General features: G+C 44.0%; 1 protein-coding gene and 1 pseudogene across 1 annotated transcript in view; both read left to right on the plus strand.

The window, feature by feature from the left end:
- Positions 1-12,362, plus strand: part of LOC102101955 (cell surface hyaluronidase CEMIP2-like) — a 52,355-nt pseudogene that overhangs the window by 39,008 nt on the left and 985 nt on the right.
- CEMIP (cell migration inducing hyaluronidase 1) overlaps positions 1-12,362 on the plus strand; it is a 102,483-nt gene that overhangs the window by 32,373 nt on the left and 57,748 nt on the right. The gene's annotated exons all lie outside the window — the stretch shown is intronic.

Genomic DNA, 12,362 nt, shown 5'->3' on the forward strand with positions numbered 1-12,362 from the left:
TAGAGGTTCCCTTTACTAAAATCCAGCCAGGATTGACATCCAGGATAACCAGAAACCCCAGCACTAGATGATACTCATTTGCCCAGGACTCACACTCCACCTGATGTAGCCAATATTGTGTGTTGCTCACAATATTGAACAAGTGTTATTCATCCTCTCCCAGGCAGTCAGAGCCCCAGACATGCACTTTTTGTATGTTTATTCCAGCCAAACCTCATCTCCAAGTTACGTGACTCACTTTACATCCCACCACTCACAGAAGTCTCCCCTCCTTTGCCTCATTGATCACATTTCTCTGAGTTTCCTTCTGAGAGTTCAGGGTTGAACTGGAGGTGTGTTCTGAGGGTTGTAAATGAGCTATGGATGTGTGTACGTGCAGATCTCTATCTGCCACATGTTCAAGAACAAGAAACCTCTTGCCTGCTCTTTTGCCTTTCCCTTGTCCTTTTTAGGCTTTTGCTTATCCCAGGAAGCCTGCTCATTGCCAAAACAGAGCACTTTTTTAACACTTTGTCTGATGTTTTTGCTTTACCTGAAAGAGCCAGAACTGCAAATGACAATATCTTGGTGAAAAAAACCCCAAAGACTTCTTGGGTTTGTTTCATCCAGTCATTTCCAAAAGAAAACAAGCAGGATAAACACAATGGTAAAAATTCATGAAATGCACCATAGGGATTGCTGAATGACAGTAACAGAGGGACAGAAATGTCAGGTTTTATACAGTCTGGTGTCAGCAGATCCTCAAAAATTTTCAAAGTAATGTTTGGAACAGTTGGGACCCACTAAACATGGACTTTTTGCTAGTGTGTATTAAGCTTTCCTCCTTCAAAGACCAAAGTTTTTGGTAAAAACAAAAAAAAAAATTTGGCCTGATTAGGAACACAAATAAAAAAAAGAAAGAAGAATGTTCCTTATTTATAAAGTGAAATGAACCTTTTCACTAGAAATGTTGTGAACATAATTACTTAGTTTTGGAGTGCAAATACCTTAAACAGCTCAAGGTAGTTTTCTACACATATTAGTATGAATTTTATTTAAACTGGAAAGTTAGATTTTCTACCTAAGAATATGTTAATTTGTTTCTCTTGCAATAAACTCCTAAGAATGAAAATAGAAGACAAAAACCTAGTCCTATCTATTGCTCCACTGGCATTTTATTTATCAAGTCTGACTTCTATCTAAGTTTTAAGTGCATTTGTTTCCTACGTTTGTGCTGGTTGTTAAGAATGAAAGTATCTAAAGCTATGTATGTTCCCCCAGCCTTCAGGTAGGGCTCTAAAATCACTTTGAATTTGTAGTTTGGGATCTACCATGAATTCATTGTTTTTATTCCTTGCCAGTGCTGTGTGTGTCCACAAGCACCTGTGGCAATCCTGATGTGCCAGTGCTGAGAGTGCCAAAACTAGGGCTCATCTACAAGACGCTTAGGCTGGCTCAAATTTTTCTTACTCTGCCTGCAAATATTCACCTCAGAGTAGCAGCTGCTAAATAATACAGAATTAAGAGGTTTAAGCAGAGAATTGAAGCAGGACCCACAGTTTATTGAGCACCCTGAAAGAGAAGAAGGCTTCCTGCCCTTGGGAGCTCCTTGGTGGCCGGGGCAGTGGCTGGGGAAGATACACATGCATCTCTTTTACTTTGAACTCCATGCTCCAGACAGCCCATGCCTGATTCCTGCTTGTTCCCTGAGGCTGCAGCTCTCCCTCAGTTCTGGCAATGGCTGGAGCACAGGCATGCAGCACACAGCCTCTTATTAGTCACAGGGACCATCCTGCAGCCACGCTGACATCTCTTCCTTTGCTTTTCCTGGAGCTGCTGCAGCCCAGCTCTGCCACACAGACAGGTGTTTTGGAGGGTTTACTGTGAGTTTTGTACAAGCTGAAGAAACAGAACTCAAGTGCAGAACTAAATAGGAGACTGTTAAATACCACTAATTTAAAGAGAAAATAACCCCCTTAATCTTTCCAATATTTACATATAGGATAAGTTTTAACACCTTTGCTTCTCACAACTCTTCCCAAGCCCTTTGTTGTGGGAAAGTACTCATTTCCGTCTTTTCCTCCACAAACTCCAAAGTAGGTGCTCTTCATTTGATCTTTTCAATCCTGGTGTAATTTATTTCATTCCTTCATTCAGCCTGCTCCTAGACTGTAGCACTCCTATTCCCAAATGACCTGGCAACTCAAGATGGTCACAGCTGTGGTTTTTTCTTTTTTGTTTTTTTTTAATTCTTCCACCCTCTAGTTTCCTTTTCTAATGCTTTTCCCATTGCTCAGGGAGGTGGCAGTCAGCGTAGCACAGCACCAAAGCTGGTTCCCAGCATCTGGGGGAGTGACAAGCTCTTTTTGTGATGGTGACTTCAGGGGATGAAATGTGCTAACACAATGCAAATCACCCTTATGAAAGAGCCAAATGTCTTGGGACTCCATCCTAAAAATATTCCACGAATATGGCTCTGGTGCATTTCTTTCATTTCCTCTAGTCGGAGGCCAGATCATCTGAAAGTATGTCCATTTTTGAGCTGTCCTGTGTTATGACACAGCTGGAGTTGGTTAAAATCTAGAGGGCAGTATCTGGCTTAAGCTGGTGGGTCTTTGTGTGGCTTTGATTTATTATTTTAGAACAGCCTGTCCCCTCTTCCATCCTGTCAATAGCTTTGTTTTGTTTTAATGAAAAAAACAGAGCAAGGCCAAAATAGTTTTCCTTTATTGTTGTCCATGTGTAAAGCAAAGTAAAGGTCCAGGCCTGCAGATCCCCTGATTTCACCAAAATGAAGTGGTTTCCACTCATTTATTGCTCTGCAGACAGGGATGGGTGGTGGGTCACTTCAGGGAATCCTTTGGAAAAGTTTTGACTTCCTGAGCTTTGTAGAATGCAGAGAGACAGATGATGAAGGTGGTGCTTTCTTTCTCTAAGCCAAATTTATATTTTGCATTTTTACCAGGAATGCAGGTGGTTCAAAGAACACATTTAAATCCTGGAAGGTTTTGGTGACACAAGGAAAGCAAACCCTGGTTCAGCCATCTTGGTGTTACATGCTGAGCCACTTAAGAGGGGAGGAAGGAAAAAAAAAACCAAAAAGCTAATTATCTTGATGTTTAGATTGTCTTTTGAAGTGTAAACTTCATGTGGCTTTCTGCTTTGCACAGCACAAGTGCCTCTCACAGACAGGAATGGGTGTTGGGGTCTTTTGTGGGAGATCCTTTCTATCAGTATAAGAATTCTACTGTATCTGCAGCTTTGGCTCTAAGGCTTGTACCAAGGGTTTCTAGTTTGGAGCCTTTTTTCCCCTGAAAGAGGGTTGCAATGGGAATCACAAGATGAAGGAAAGATATAGGGACATTTTTTTTGTAAATACGTATGCTGAAATTTGGGGAAACAGGAGTTAAAAGACAATTTAACTTCATCCTTAGTTATTCTAAACTGACGTTGAAGAAACAGCCAGGGAGAGGGAGATTTTAATGGAAACCATAATAATAAACTTCTCTGTAAAGTAGAGGAAGCAGGTCTCTTTAGACTGTGGCTCTGGTTCAAGTCAGAGATTACTTTCTAATTCCTGAATGTGTGCCCCCGGTGCAATGTGGGCTGGATGCTGGTTCCCTGTCCTGCAGCAGCTCCGGGTGAGCCAGCTGCCTCAGGAGACATGGGTGGGTGTGTGGGTATGCACCTCAGCCTTATGGGGCAAGGAAGAGAAAATCCCTGGTTTTAAGCCATCCTGGCACCTGACTCAAAGTCCTCGGAGGTCAGCCGGGGTCCCTGGATCAGACCTTCGTAATAAGCAGTCGTTGTTTCCAGACAAAGCAAAAAAATCTGATTTTCTTTGGCTTTGAGGATTTGTTGTGGTTTTTTAGAGCAGTAGGAGAACCTCAAAGCACATTTCTTTGTTTTCCCCTGAAGACTGTACTCTTGGCTGCAGACCATCTCTCTTGTACTCAAGCCCTTGAGTGCATTTTTTCCCTTTGCCCCCGCCTGCCCTTTTTGCCGACAGGGGAGACTGGCTGTGTGTTGCCCTCTGCTATCCCAGGGAAGCTGTTTTCCAGGTGGTGTCAGAGATCCCAGCGAGGGACAGGGCAGTGCACAGTGTCCAGCACACTTCCCTCCAGGGCTGGTGCTCTCTGTGGAGCTGGCGAGCTGCTCCTCTGCTCCGGCAGCGCTCCAGGGTGAGCCTGGGTGGGCAGCAACCCCTCGGGGTCTTGTTCTTACCCCAGCACCTCCTTTCTCTTTCTCACAGCTAAAATCCAGCTCTGTCTACCTTGTATGCTCTCCTCAGTGATTTCAGGCCCAAATGGGTTTCCTGGCTGGAGTACCTGGGGCAATCTGTGTTGGTACCTGAGCACAGATTTGCAGTGCTGCTCAGAAAAGAGCTGATTTCTAGGCTGGATTGGGCTCCTTGTGTGTCCCTGCTGCAGGTGTGGGCACAGTGTAAATATTTATTTAAACCCATTGTACCCCAAAGGGCCACGAGAAAGATCGCTCTCGTGACCAACACTGAGACAGTTTGTGAATCTTCACCCTCTCCATTATGCCCACTAAAAGAGATTTCTAAAATAATCCCATTCTAAAAATCAAACTTTGTGAAAAAAAGGTGAGCACCAAAGCACATCTCTTATTTTGGAGGCATGAAGACTCCTCAAACTCCTGCCCTGTCTTAGTGAGATTTGAGGACACCTTTGGTTAAAAAAACATATTACGAAACCGTGTTTCTCAGTCAGCTAAAATAGTTAGGCAGGAAAAAAGTGTTTTGTGGTTTAACCATGAGTCCCATGATGCTTCACCTGACTAAGTAGCTGCTTCAGGAATCAATCCACAAATGCCAGATTTGAAAATAAGATGGGATATATTTATTCATTCAACCATAACACATGAGCAATCGAATCCCGGAATGCCTTCCCTGCTCACCAGGCTCCTTGATGATGGCCAGGTCTCTCTCATCACAGGAATTGTGAAACAGTAATTTGGTAATTAATCCTCCTTTTTTTAAAAAGTAAATAAATAAAAAAAGGTTGCCCAAATTCTGTAAATAGGTTGTTTACTACTAAATAGCTGGAAAAATGGTCACACGTGTGGGTCTGTGGGGAAGAGCCTGAGCTGCCAGCAGCCATCTGGACCTGGCACATGCAGACTGATGGGTCTAACCTAACTGAATTCTGGCAGTATCAGCATTTTGGTTCTCTGTTTAGTTCAGCAGTTATTTTTTTAGCCTTTCAGGGTCCAGAAGTTATGGGATTGGCTTTTTTTCTTTTCCTGTTGTTGTTTTTTAGACTATTTCATAATGAGTGGGATGTTTCCCCTTCTTTTTTTAACCCCACATGCTGGATCCTTGGAAGGGAACCAAGCTTACTCATTCTTTCTTGCAGACAAATAGAAACAAATATTTAGTTTTAAAAGTAATAGAATGAAGAATCCCTGTAAATCTCATGTGTCTTTTTGATCCCAGAGCTGAACTGAGCTGTTTATATAATTTCCTCAGCCTGAACTGCAGAATGGACAGGATTGAAAACATACTTGGAGCAGTTAGAAATAAAAATGAACTGCAAAGGCCAGAAGACCTGGCTGCCTTGGAGCTTCTGTCATGCGTGCTTTGGGCTGAGCTCTGCAAAGAAGGGAGCTGGTGCTGGTAACTGCAAGCAAACCTGTGTGTCCCTGCACAACAGCCTAAGCACAGCTGCTGCTCCTCCTCAGGTGGGATTCTCATTAACCCATTAACAACCAACTGCTCCTCCTCAGGTGGGGTGGCACCATGCCTGGGGGCAGCAGGGCTGTTTGGGGCTGGGCTGGGGTGTGCCCCATGTGCTTCTTGCTTGGGGGTGTGGGCTGCAAGTGCTGCAGGTCTCATCACACCACGGAGGAGAGGGCAGATCAACCTGTAATCTTGCAGGATTTGGCAATGGATGTGCCATGTTTAACTGTTAGAGCTGGTTTGTGATGCTGGGAAATGTGAGGGATAGTGCAGTTTAGCAAGTGCAGCTCCAGCCTGTACCCAGTTTATCCTCTAAGCACATGGGGCCCCTGATCCCTCATTTGGCTCACATTTGTAGGTACCAGTGAGCCTGTGAGCATGTGGAGCTTGAAGAGGACAGTTACTGCTCCCAGTAAGGTTGTGAATGGATTAAAATCATGGCACACATGTGGCCAGGGCACCCCTGGAGCTGTGGCCCTGACCCCTTCTCAGAGAGGCCAGTGGCTGCCCAGCACCCTTTGTCTATGTCCCAGCACCCCGTGTCCATGTCTCATCACCCCATGTTCATGTCCCATGTCCCAGCACCCAGTGTTCCTGTCCCATCACCCCATGTCCATGTCCCATCACCCCATGTCCATGTCCCAGCACCCCATGCCCATGTCCGTGTCCCACTGCCGGGTGTGTGGGGCTCCACAGGTACCACCTCTGAAGGGTGGAGCAGCCTCCTGTGTTACACAGGGTCCATGCAGTCAGGTAAGGAGGAGCTGTAGGGAATTCCCCCATGTGAACCTGCCCAGCATCACCTAACCTGTGTAGAGAGAAGGGTTTTGCTCTGATTTTCTGCAGTCTTTTGTGCTGTGCTTCAAATATTGCCTCAAAGATAATGCTCAGCTAGAAGCATGTGGGTGCACGTTCATGGTACCTCTCCCCACCATTTCCTCCTTTTAAACCAGAACAAAAGGACTCTTGGGAGGGCTTATTTTGGATTAGCTTTGAATTCCAAAGGAGGACATTGCTGTTGTGTTTCAAACCAGGAAGCAATTCTGGTTAACAGGAATAGCTGAAAAACTAGAGCCAGATTTTCCGCTCATTTACTGTAAATTCACCCCACTCTAAATCCTGCAGAACTGTTTCAGGCTCATACAGAGCTGCACTTGATTTTATAGCCAGGCAAAATATATGAAATCCATACTCAACTTACTTCAAGCCAGAGTGTTTTCCAGAGGATCCTTCAAACTGTATTGCAACATTGCAACAATAATGAACACTTAAATGTGAATCAGGATCACAATTTGAGTAAAGGATTCTTGCTCTTGGGATCATGTATACCTGGGCATTGATACCCAGCATCATTTTGCTGATGAAAACCAGTTAGCAAGCCAATTTTTAAGGTTGCCTCTGGTGTAATTGCAGGTTGCTATCACCAGCAAACTCTCACTTGAGTATATGGGGATCCAGATCCAGTCTCTTGGCAGGGCAGACATACAAAACCACTTTACATCTGCATTCGTTAAGGTATTTTGTGTTTTACTGCATATGAAATAGTGGTTAAATAAGGGAAACTTTATCTCCAAGGAAAGTTACTGCAGAATCTTGCTGAGCCTTGGCAGAAGGAAATGGGAAGTTCCCTTGGAAGAGGTAAGTACATTGTTCTCCCTTACAATTAACTCAATTAAAGTCACTGGGAGTTTGTATTCTATTCAGATGAGGATTTGAGCTCTTAGGGGAAAAAAAAAGGCCTTTTATCACCTCAGAAAGAGAATTAACACCACTGCTCTAATGCAGAGGAAGGGCAGGAAAAAGCAAACTAGAAGCCATTGTTTACAAAGGATGTGGGAGAAAAAACAAGTTTGTTTTTCTCATTTTCTTTGCTGGCATTGCAGTAAAAGATAAAAATAACTATATTTCACTATTAAAGAGGTTTGGAACTGTCAGATTGTCCCTGCACATGCCTTATATATCTGTCTGGACAGAGAAGAGTGACTGAAATAATTCTTACAAGGAGACTGCCCAGGCTCACATGCCTGTGTGCTACTGAATTATAATTAACGCTAACAAATGCCAAGCAAAGCTGGTACAGCATCCTTAAGGAATATGAGCAGCCAAGATTTCTTGCTAATCTCGGCTGCATCGTCAAAAATTTATTCAAAGCCATTATCAAGCAGGTGCCAGAGGAGGCAGCATGCTCCCCGTGGTGGGGCACAGGCCTCGTGGGACAGGTGTGGTATCCTCAAAGCTTCTTTGTCTTTTCTAAGGCTTTAATGCAAAGTGCTGTTTTTCTAAGGAAGTTTTAATTTCAACACATGTAGTCCTAGCTTCAGTAAAGGCTGGTATAGGTAAATAGTAAAGGTTAATGCCTAAAGGGGGTTCCTACCCTAAGTCTTGAAAGGCACAGAAAATTTGGACAATGAGGAAGGGCATGTTCCTGTTTTGCTGAACAAAAAGTTGTAGATGTTTTGAATTTCTGATCCAAGCCTCCCTAAAGGCTGAGTGAGCTGGCTGTGTGTGCCCTGCCCCAGGGCTGTGTGCTGGCTCCTCGAGGGGGCTGCAGTGTGCAGATGGGACAGACAGGACAGGACAGGACACACATCACAGCTCCTCTTGGGCAGCGGCTCACCTGAAGGCCTGTTTGCTGGGGTGGTTGCTCTCTGCTGTGCTTGCACTCAGACTTTCACACACTTCCCACACTTAGGATGGTAAGACAGCCAGGACAGGCAAAAGATTTTTTCTGTGTTTGCTCTTTTTCACTCCCCTTTGCCCACCCATGGCCTGGACATCCATGATTCCCATACTCTTGACCCCATAGTGCATCCAGCATCCTCTGACATCTTGCAGAAGTCACTTTTTAACACTTGGCTCCCACACTTAGCCTGGCCTTATATTCCCTGGAAACATACATGTTTCAGATTGATGGGATGTGAGCTTCCTTGGTGCCTGCAGGCTTTGGGAAGCTGTGCACATTGCAGCCTTGTGTATCCTGGGTTAGTGTTCTGACAGCCTGACCTTGCTGTGCTGCTGTTCCCCTTGGTGGAGGTTCTGTTCTCTCAGGATGGGCTGTCCAAGATGTTGGGAGGATACACCAGTGCCAGCCTGCTCAAAGAGCTTTTGGCTTTCTAAAAGTAAATACCATGGCGCATCTTGAGATGTGTAACCTGGGGTAGGAGCTCTTGGAAAGGAGAAGAGAAAAAGCTACTTCTGCTACAACTTCTTTGGGGCACTGGGACAGGCCTTCCAAGAAGGAAGAGTTTGGTTTGGATATTTAAATTTTCAGGGAGATCAAAACAAAAAACAGAAATAAAAAGTGCATGTGTCATTTCTATTCCCCCATCTGCTGTCTCAGCACCTCTCCCTTGCTCCATGGGCAAATCTGCTTTGCCCAGGGACAGTAATTTCCCCCACATGAAAGGAAACTGCATTAAGGCTGAACTAAGCATTTTACTCTCAGGATTCTTGGCTTCCTATATGTGTCTTACTAATCCACAGAAGATGCTGATGACCTCATTGCTCATGGTTTTTTACCCCTTTGAGAAGGGGTTTTGCTTCCTCCTTCTACTGACCAACAACCAATGATGTCACTTCATCTGTACCAATGATACATTTAAAATTATAGGTATTTTTTAAAATGTAGATATTTTCCTTGCTTGTAACTTCCTTATGGGAGAGCAGGATCATTCTCTAGGGCTCCTCAGCCTGCCTCCATAACCTACCTCTGCTTTTTTTTGTTGCAGATAAATGGCACAGTGTTCCTGTTCATCAGCACTGGGATATTCTTCATGGTGCTGGATGCATGCTCAGGAGCAGTCTTTGACACAGTTACCAGTGAAAACTGCCCCTGCAATAACTGAGTATGTTCAAACATCCATAAATGAGAGGTAAGAAAACTGCTGAGACTCCACGTTGTGTAACAACCTGTGGCTGATAGACAAAGAAAGGAAAATCATGTAATTTCATAACCAAACCTGTGCTCTGAAGAAATCTGACACAAATTAAACATGTACAAATATCAGCCAGATAAGAGGAGCAGCATTCCTCTCCCAGGATTAGAGCAGACAGAAACAGGTTTTCTAGAAAACTGGCAATTTCCTCTAAATAAGCCAGTCATTTTCCAGCATGGAGTAGATAAGGTCCTTGCAATGGCACTTGCAATCCTATGCACCCATCCCCATGTCCAGCCACTTCCTGGCAGCCAGTGATTCAGTTTTCCATTTTGGAAACAAGTCCATTTCTGTTTATTCTTACTGATTGCTTTGCCTCTTGTGACAGATGAAAAAGATAGGTGTGCCAGATTTTCCAGTGGGACTTCTCTTGGGTGAGCCAGTGACTAGTCCTGCCTGCCTGCTGGCTCTCCTGCCTAGCGTGGGTCCTGGCAATGGTCTGCACCATCTCTGTTTGTGTCTGTCCCACATTCTTTGTGGTTTTATGGGTTGCCACAAAAACATGGAACAACAGAGATGGATAGATATATTCTTGGCTGCTGGTAGAAGAAGGTCAAGTAACCAGAAAACAGACTTTCAGTCCAAGGCATTTCTGAGCAGTTAATGACCAAAGATTTGAACGCTCCTGAGTTATTACATCTGCATTTCTGCACATGAGTGTACACATGTATCAGCTGTGCACAAAGTGACATATATCCATACAATGTCTGTACATTCAGTTTGTTTTCCTGGTAGGATTTTACAATGAGGCATTCAGCTAAATTGTGCCTGCAATTCACTGCAGGTACAACTCACTGCGGGCTGAAAGGACATCTGTGAGGACCAAAGGCAGATTGAAGACTGATTGAAAATCAGAGCTAGGATGTGGATGGCTTCAGGGTCTGAGCACTGCACAGCAAGTGAGTGTCCCTCTCCCATAAGGGAGAGATGCACTCACAGTCATTTGGGCTTGTTTTGATTCCATGTGAAGCACAGGTTTAATCTAGGACCATTTCTTGGAAAAGCTTACATGGGATTGAAATTAAGGGGATTTAGATGTTCTTAAAGTCAAGCATGCTTCTACATACTTTTCTGAATTAGAGCTTAAAGGTCTTGAAGATCCTTAATGAAGCAATATTTTACAATCATGCAGTAATTACTGTTCTTCTTTTCAGATCACTTGTCCTTGTGTGCTCTAGAAATATCACAGACATGCTGGGCAGCTCTGAAATGTCTGTTTTTGTCAGGTTTGGTTCAGCAAAGCCTATTATCTTCCACAAGGGAGGTAAATCTATTTATTCTATCATATTTATTTGGATTTTTATTGCTTTTCATGTTTCTTTGGCTTTTAATTAGATTGGAAAACACAGCAGAATCACTGGTGTGTATCCCATCCAAAAATATACATGCAGTTACACAGTGCTTATCAAGATATTTCCCACCACAATATGCCAGTGTAACCCAGTGAAAATCTCTTGGCTTAGGGATGGTGAGAAATAGGAGAGCTATTTCAGGATTTCGACTCCACTTTTGCGAGTGAGAAGTTCCATGCTGCAAATTTTTCATCCTAAAGGGAGATTTTCTTTTCCTAACAAAATAAGGAAAAAAAAAAAGGAGAATCATTTGGTAAAGATTCCACCTCTAAAGTTCCACTGCTTTGTGAGGAAAAACAATCATAACCTTAAAAGCTGATGAAAAAGAAAACAGTTTGCAGTGAAATAAGAGGTATTTATTGTTTTGGATAGAAGGACGGTGAAATCAACAGTTTGGGAGAGTCCTTATTACAATTTTGCCTTGCATTGCTGTAAGAAATCAACTGGTATCATTGGTCCAGAAAATCCATGCCGGGTTTCCTACCAGAAAACTAGAGGATATTGAGTCCAGGCTTGGATGAATAATGTGAGTGATAAGGAAATTAAGAAAACAGCCACCTAACTTGATGCAGATTTCAGGCCCTCACGCAGAGTTCAGATGGAAAATTGACTGTATTTCCATATTTTTTGGGATGGAGGAGTGGGAGTGGGTTACAGGGGTTTGGGGACTTTCCCCCCACTGATCTATTGAAATGCATATCAATTTCTGGTTGAAGTTTCAAAGCTCATTGCTATGACCATTGCAGGGGAAGACAACACATTCTTTACAGCAGAGGCAGTGATTTCATTTCAGTGCATGTTTAATTCCTGAGAAGCTGCTTCTTTCATCCTTTGAAAAGCAAAAGTTTGAGGTTTTCTTTTCTGTTTTTGTCCTTAAACTTTATTGTTTCATTCTTACATCAAAGCCCTGAATACTTTTGAAAGGAATTTTTTGATTAAAAAGGAATCTTTTTTTGTTTGTTTTACCAAACTTTGTTCCCTGAACCACCTGTGCCATCCTCTTTGTGAGCCTGGCTCAGCCTCCTGCCTCGACTGCTCCAGGGGCACAAAAAGCAGCAGGCAGGGAGGGCCAGCAGCATCCTGGGGACGCTCTGGGGGTCTTGTCCTCGCCCTGCCACATCGGAGGGATGCTGGTGGCTGGCAGTGGGACTGAGCTGCTGCTGGCTGATCACAAGCTGCCCCTGTTTTGCCTTTCCTAAGGGCAAGGGTGTTCACCCGTGTGCCTGCCCTGATTTCCAGTCTGGGTAATTATGCTCTGCTCCATGAGCTTCCTCCCGCTGGTTCAGGTATTTGGGCTATTTGACTTCCCAGCTCCAGGACTGCTCCGTGCTGGGGGGCAGCGTTTCAGGGCGGGCTGCAGCATTTCTCCCAAGCACACATCGCTTCTGCCAGGGA

This window comes from Pseudopodoces humilis, chromosome 16 (genome assembly GCF_049639895.1).
Source record: "Pseudopodoces humilis isolate 2021_Gansu_Grassland_sample_001 chromosome 16, ASM4963989v1, whole genome shotgun sequence".
Classification (NCBI taxonomy): domain Eukaryota; kingdom Metazoa; phylum Chordata; class Aves; order Passeriformes; family Paridae; genus Pseudopodoces; species Pseudopodoces humilis.